Source organism: Otolemur garnettii, unplaced genomic scaffold (genome assembly GCF_000181295.1).
Source record: "Otolemur garnettii isolate 467f Iridium unplaced genomic scaffold, OtoGar3 scaffold00121, whole genome shotgun sequence".
Classification (NCBI taxonomy): Eukaryota; Metazoa; Chordata; class Mammalia; order Primates; family Galagidae; genus Otolemur; species Otolemur garnettii.
In genome coordinates, this window is record NW_003852516.1 from 4,765,855 (window position 1) to 4,773,053 (window position 7,199).

Consider the following 7,199-nt stretch of genomic DNA (forward strand, 5'->3'; position numbering starts at 1 on the left):
GAAAAACATTACAGAACGGGCACAGAGTTAACTGTGCAGGATTGGGTATAGTCCACTTAAAGAGAAGGAGCCGGAGGTGTCATCAGCTCTGTTCTACAACCGTGCTTGGGTATCGGCTCCATGCCAAACACTGGCTTTGGTAGACAGGGCAGAGGAATTTTAGGAACAAAGCCTGGAGGAAGGAAATGGTGGGTATGTGACGTCACACCTCGGCATTGGTGGAACCGCGGCGTGGTGTGAGTCAGCAGGAGGGTGGTAGACCTGCTGGGGGAGTCGGTGGCAGCCAGATGATGAGACCTACCTCAAGAAGCACTGTGTTTTTAAGTTTGGAAACAAAGCGCCATCTCAGCGGTAGCTCCTGGGCTCCGGCTGTCCCAGCAGCCACCATTTTTGAAGCGCGATCTGTTTCTCTCGGTTCCTAGTGATCTCTGTGCCTGCCAGAGCTCTGTGCATGTGCCTGGGGTTCACATTTTCAGACTCAGCAGTGTTGATGAGACAGGATCTGGATAACCAGGACAAACAGTGCCAGCGGGGACCACCAACCCTGGGTAGACATCCCCACGTTTGGCAGCGCGGCTAGCTGCTACGGAAGACCTGGTGTGGCAAGGACGATTGATTCCCAGGGTCAAGGTAGGGGTGTTTGTGTCCCTCCGGTGTGTGCAGCAAATGCTGACAGTGCTGGCTGGCACCGGGACCTGCTGGTGTCTTTGATCCTTCCTCCCACTGGTGGACTTGGGCAGTCCCAAGGCCATGTAACCTAGCCCAGGGTGGACCCCAATGCCCTTGGCGTGTACACTCCCAGCCATTCTGACCTGCAGTGCACAAAGCTGGTGACCTTATTTACTCTGGCAACATGTGTACTTGGCAAAAGGAGCAGACCAGTACGGATTGGTGCATTAGCACAGGTTAAACAAAAAAAAGGCCCGTACTAGCTTGGAATAAGCAAGTAGAATCCATCAAAAGGGTAAAATGGGTCCGGGCTCAGTGGCTCATGTCTGTGCTCCCAGCACTCTAGGAGGCCAAGGCAGGTGGATTGCTTGAGCTCAGGAGTTTGAGACCAGCCTGAGTAAGAGTGATCTCCTCACTATACCCCACAAAGTGTCACCCGATGTCCATGTGTCCCATGGGTGGTGGCAACTTTGATCCTTTGATTGAGATAGTGTCCTTCTCTCCACTGTAAAGTTACTTTTTTCTTTCATAATGAATGTGTATTATATAAATGTCCGGTTACTCCATTTTCAGCATCCATTGACATTTCTTGCTGGAATTAATTATTGCTCTGATGTTTGCCAAATGGTACTTTTTTAATCGTATTATTCCTTCCCATTTGTTAGGTGGTATTCTATTGTAAGGAGGAAGTTCACATCTCCCATTTTTCTTTATTTTGAGACAGAGTCTCACTTTGTTGCCCTTGGTAGAGTACTGTAGCATCATAGCTCACAGCAACCTCTAATTCTTGGGCTCAAGTGATCCTCTTGCCTCAGCCTCCTCAGTAGCTGGAACTATAGGTGCCCATGACAACACCTGGCTATTTTTAGAGATGAGGTCTTACTCTGGCTCAGGCTGGTCTCGAACCTGTGAGCTCAGGCAATCCATCTGCCTGGCCTCCCAAAGTGCTAGGATTATAGGCATGAGCCACTGCACCCAGCCACATCTCCCATTTTTCAACTCATTTTTTATGAACAGATGAGGTACAACCTATCTTATTATTCCACTCTTCAATAGGTTATAAACCTTTACTGTGCATATCCTTAATTATTTTGGTGCTCAGATTTTGAGAGTTGGTTTTCCATGGAGCTAGCTTCAGCATGAGTTTGACGTGTGCCTGTCATTCTTGGAATATTTCCATCACAAGGAAATATTCCAGGCTGGTACCTAGTACTTTCCTGCTGCAGGGCTGAATCAGCCAGTTCTCTAAGGAGTCTTGACCCCTTTTCATGGAGAGTGATATTTAGGAGCCAAGATCTGGTATGAAGTGTGCCCATGGCCACTGGAATGTTGCTTCCCCAGTCTCCTTCCATGGACAGAGCTAAGGAGTACATGTATCTTTATCCATCCACACACCTCTTTGGCTACATTCCTGTTCCTGTTTCTCTAGGTCGCAGCCTCCTTAGTAGGTTCATTTGCTGATCTCTCATAGGTAACCATTCTCTCAACTGCATGCACTGCCTCTCACCCTGCTCTGCCCCCTGCCAGCTATCATCCACTGCTTCCATCACCTTGCTCCAGTACTATCCTTGCCCAGGCCATTGTCACCCCCGCCTATGCCTAACCAATCACTGTTGGGCTGAATTAGAAAGGAGAGGAAGGAACCCCAATTTTTGTTTCTTAATTAGAAGAAAAAGTAAGCAAAGGCTCAACTGGGATTACCTGCAATAGGTATTCCTTTGTTATACCTTAGGATCTAAACTGTGACAGACAGCCCATCTTACCAGGATGGAATGAATGTTGAAGTGAAAGGAGCTTAAGTATCTCTAAATCCATGTTCAGGACTGTAATCTGAGCCAGGGGGGTGGGAGGAGTGGTGATTTTCAGTCTTGGCTCTAGCAACAGAACAGGTTAACAGCAGCGCGTTAAAGCTGCTAACTCAGCAGGGTGCTTGTCAATGGGTCTAGACATGCATCACACCCAATGAAGGAAGATGAAAACGTCTGGACCAGTGATTTTTCAGTAGTATTCAACTTCAAGGGGGCATTTGGAAACACAGGGTGTTCCCGTTGTCACAATGCCTAAGGCCCACGGACATTTAGTGGGCAAGAGCCAGGGATGTGAATGTTCTATGGCACACAGGACAGTTTTATGCAACAATGGTTTGTCTCATTTAAATGCCCATGGATAGTGGGGCATGGTGGCTCATGCCAGTAATCCTGGCACTCTGGGGGGCTGAGCTGGGACGATTGCTTAAGGTCAAGAGTTTGAGATTAGCCTGAGGAAGAGTCAGGCCTCATCTCTACTAAAAATAAAACTAGCTGGGAGTTGTGGTGGGTGCCTATAGTCCCAGCTACCTGGGAGGCTGGGGCAGGATTGCTTGAGCCCAAGAGTTTGAGGTTGCTGTCAGCTAGACGGATGCCAGGGCACTCTTGAGTAACAGAGTGAGACTGTCTCAGAAAAAAACAAACAAAAGAACCCCCCCAAATACCCCTAAAAAACAAATGCCAATGAAGTACCTTCTAAGAGAATCAAACCCACAGGGGTACAGTTTACAAAGTTTTAAAGTCATGTCCACCGTCATGTTTGTGAGGGACCGTGTTCTCCAGTCTCCACCAGATCAGAGCAAAATAATCATAATTACCAGCAAGAGAAGTGGATGGAGGGGCTACTTCCACATCTTCTAGCTGCCTTCCCACTGCATGAGGTCCTGAGCGAAAGAGCAGCAGCCTTGCAAAACCTATGGCCCCCATCTCGGTGATGGTGGGCAGCACAGCACTGGGATAAAATGCAAGAGATCGGGTGACCTCTGTTGAAATTAGCATCAGGAAAGTAAATGTGTTTCTATAGTCAGGGATGACTGTTTACCTAATTATGAGCTCATATTTCCCATGACTTGGCCAAAGAGTATTTGCTAGCACTTCCAGATTGCAAGTTCCTTGACCTTGACAGCTAGGGGCAGGATGGCAAGCTTATGTAATTACTCTCAGTGTCTTGCAATTAGTAGGTGATTAATAGCTGGTGACTCAAAGTTTGACTTTTCCCAGCTAGACTGTTAACCATCACACTGGGAGAGGCTCCCGTCTCTGTTTCTCCAGTGGTCCAGTCATCTCACTCATATTTTAGACAGGGCTGAGATCTGTAACCTTTTGAACTGGTTAAGCAAGGGAGAAGGAGTAAAGCCCCTTTCTATTTCACCTTTTCTCCCTCCCTCCTGTCTCATCTCCTTCTCTGCCTCTGATTTACAGGCCATATGAGAAGCTGACATGAGAATGGTCCTGACCTCGGTGGACAACTGGCCTTACTGCTGAATTGTGCTACTTTACATGCAGAGCTGAGAAGCAGGACATCCAGGCTTGGGAGGACAGCCATGGCCCTCTGTAGGCTCGTGACTGCCCGGAACTCTCTGCAGTCTCCATCTGCAAAATTGGTAGGTTGGATTGCATGATGTCTTAACATCTGTGGTTCTGCGGGGCCTTATGAAACACTGAATTATGGTCACATCCTGCACAATAGCACAAAGATGATAAAATAACAGGGAAAACAGAGTGAAAGTGTGGCCTGTGATAACACTAGAAAGCCCATTCATCTTTTACTCAGTAGTTTTCATCTTCTTTCTTTCCTTCTTTTTTTTTTTTTCCTTTTTAGACAGAGTCTCACTTTGTCTCCTGGGTAGAGTGCCCAGGCATCATAACTCACAGCAACCTTAATCTCCTGGGGTCAAGTGACCTCTAGCTAAGACTACAGGCACCTATCACAACACCGGGCTAATTTTTCTATTTTCTCAGTAGAGATGGAGTCTCGGTGTTGCTCAGGCTGGTCTTGAACTCCTAACTTCAAGCAATCCACCTGCCTCAGCCTCCTAGAGTGGTAGGAGTATAGGTATGAGCCACTGCACCTGGCCTATTTTCTTTTTTTTAAGTTACTGAAAAGCAGCAGATGGCACTTACAGCTGCTGTCTTCCTATCTGGGAGGATAAATCAGGCTAAGCTGGTGGAGGAGATGGTCTATTTACCTCAGCTTCACTCCCAGACTGCAAAAGTCCCACACTTAGCCAAGAAATATTTCTTTTCCCCCAAGGAAGAAGGGCTGTAATGGTTGGGCACTTCCTCCATCCTCAGCAACCTCTTTTAATCTGTGGAATTCCAATCCCCTTTTAAGAATGTACAGTGAAAGGTGATGTGGACTAAATGACTTGGTCCCTGGGTGTCCTTACACTTCACTTGTCTTTCCACAATCGTCTCCATTCCATAAGTAAAAACGTATTTTCTCTATGATTTCTCATTTTTCCCTTAAACATGCCTCTGCATTTATTATAAACTATCTTAAATCCATTTTGGAAATGAACGCTATAGGTGTCTAACAGGCATTGTGTTGGAGCCAAGAAAAAAATTAGGAGTCATGGAACCATAGAATTACAAAATGTCAGAAGCAGAAGGAACGTGAGAGGAGATGAAAATCAGTGTTTTTCAAATTGTAGACTGCAGGTTGTAACCCATTAATCATACGAAATCGATCTAATAAGTTACAAGCAGCGTGTTTTTTCTTTTTAAAACAATATGGAATAAAATAGAGAATGCCAGAGTAGATCGTACACAATGAAGGTTTGTTTAATGACATTTTTGTTCAGGCAAGTCCTGACTTGCCTAAAATATCAAGCCATTCAAAATCATGAAAATAAGAACTTTGCACCGTAGAGTGGAGTATTTTATTATACTGAGTGATTTCATATGATTGGTTATTGAGGTATCCTATTTAATTTAGAAATAGTCTTGGGACAATCCACTGAGAAAACCAACTTATTAAATATTGAGTGCCCAAATAATTAATTTGGCAAAAATAATTAATTAAAATGCTAGTTATTAGGCCCTGTAGCCACTAAAGATATTCAATTTATAATTTAAAAGCTACCCAAAAGGAAACTTCTAGGGATAGAGGGTTTCTTTCTTTCTTCTTCTTTTTTTTTTTTTTTTTGAGGTAAGAGTCTCACTTTGTCACCCTCAGTAGAGTGCTGTGCTGTCACAGCTCACAGCAACCTCAAACTCTTGGGCTCAAGTGATCCTCTTGCCTCAGCCTCCCAAGTAGCTGGGACTACAGGTGCCTGCCACAATGCCTGGATATTTTTAGAGACAAGCTGTTGTTCTGGCTCAAGATGGTCTCAATCCTGTGAGCTTAGGCAATCCACCCACCTTGGGGCCTATAGGGTTTCAATGGTGAATTCCACCAAACATTTAATGAAGAATTAGCAACAGTTTTACATAATTTCTTTTTGGGAACATTAAAAAAGGGAGACATTTATCATTTCATTTTATGAGACTAGTATTACCGGATGCCAAAACCAGACCAATAAGTCTTATAAACTTAGACACAAAAATCCTCAATAAAACATTAAGAAATCAAATTTAGTAATGTAAAAACAAAGAATTATATACCATGAGAAAGTAGGATTTATTTCAGGTAGGCAAGGCTAGGTCAATATTTTAAAAAAATCAATCAAGGTAATCCAGTGTAAAGAAGAAAAATCGCATAATTATATAAGTCGCTTCAGAAAAGGATTTGGCAAAACTCAACACCTGCTCATGATAAAAACTCTCAGTAAACTAGGAATAAAGGAAACTTTCCTCAAACATGATAAAGAGCAGATATAAAATGCCTGGGAGTAACATTATGCTTAATGATGAAAAACTATTTTCTGTCAAGATAAGGAACAAACAAGGAGGTTCACTCTTACTATTCTTATTCAACATAGTAATAGAAATTCTAGCTACTGCAGAGATAGAAGGAGGGAGGGGTGGGGGAAAGGAACAGCAGAGAAAGGGAAGGAGGGAGGTGGGTGGGAGAAAGGAATAGCAGAGAGAAGGAGGGAGGGGGTGAGGGAAAGGAAGAGCAGAGAGAGGGAAGGAGGGAGGGGTTGGGGGTCTTGGTGTATGACACACCTTTTGGGGGCGAGACACAATTATAAGAGAGACTATACCTAACAAATGCAATCACTGTAACCTGGTTTCTTGTACCCTCAATGAATCCCGAATAATAAAAAAGAATTAAAGAAAAAAAGAAATTCTAGCTACTGCAAAAATGAAAAATACATGACATACATATGGAAAGGAGGAAACTGAACTGCTATTTACAGACGACATGATTGTCTACATAGACAACCCCAAGTAATCTACAAAGAACTCACAGAACTAATCAGTGAATTCAATGGGTTTGCAGGGTGTAAGATCAATCCACAAAAATTAATTGCATTTCTATATACTAATAACGAACATTTGAAAACTGAATGTAAGAACATAGTACAATTTAAAGTCACTCCAAATATAATAAAATGCTTATGTGCAGAATCTATATGCTGAAAATGACAAACCCAGATCAAAGAAATCAAAGCAGATCTAGATAGATATACTATGTTCACGCATCAAGAGACTCAACATAGGCTCGGTGCTTGTAGCACAGTGGTTATGGCGCCAGCCACATGCACCGAGGCTGACGGGTTCAAACCCAGCCCAGGCCTGCTAAACAACAATGACAACTGCAACAAAAAAACAGCCAGG

The 7,199-nt window shown here is 43.9% G+C and overlaps 1 long non-coding RNA gene across 1 annotated transcript in view; it reads left to right on the forward strand.

Moving 5' to 3' along the window:
• The first annotated feature begins 234 nt into the window (after positions 1–234).
• The window catches only part of LOC111727749, a 10,878-nt gene continuing 3,913 nt past the window's right edge, over positions 235–7,199 (forward strand). The window contains exons 1-2 of the long non-coding RNA XR_002775222.1: positions 235–630; positions 3,897–4,078. This is a non-coding gene — a long non-coding RNA (uncharacterized LOC111727749). The remainder of the gene's footprint in view (positions 631–3,896; positions 4,079–7,199) is intronic.